We start from the raw sequence: 538 nt of genomic DNA, 5'->3' as shown, positions 1-538 counted from the left end.
CGTTTGTTGTGTGTTTGTGCCTTTTGCTTCTTGGTCCTGTCTCATGGTGGTAAAGGAATATCAATTTTGGATGAAAGAAATGTAAACTCTTGCATCAGACTGTGGTAAAAATAGTTTGTTGTTAAATCTGTCCTTTTGTTTTTCTAAAACCAAAAAGGTCAGAGTGTGGAATACATGAAGAAGAAAACATAAACCATCTCTTTGAACTGAGGATGTTTTTTTCTGTCAAATAGATTTATGATGTTTCCAATGGTAATTCCATTTAGCATTTGTAGTTGATTTGTTTTTACTTAATCGTATGTCAAAGAACATTTTTCCTCCGGGGGGAAGAAAGCAAAAAATCCCTCCCTGGTCTAAATATGAAGAATTATTGCATGGGCTTGATTTCCTCTTCATACCATTGTCTTGACACACTGGTCCACAATGATTTAGCAACATGTGTGCGCAGCAGAAACATGGTTTAGCAATGCGCTTGTCCTTGTATTTATTGAGCACCAGGACAGTCTGAGTTCACCATGACTAGCAACAGAAAACAGAC

Source organism: Argentina silus (genome assembly GCF_951799395.1).
Source record: "Argentina silus genome assembly, chromosome: 5".
In the NCBI taxonomy this organism is placed as follows: domain Eukaryota; kingdom Metazoa; phylum Chordata; class Actinopteri; order Argentiniformes; family Argentinidae; genus Argentina; species Argentina silus.
This window is presented reverse-complemented; position numbering follows the sequence as displayed.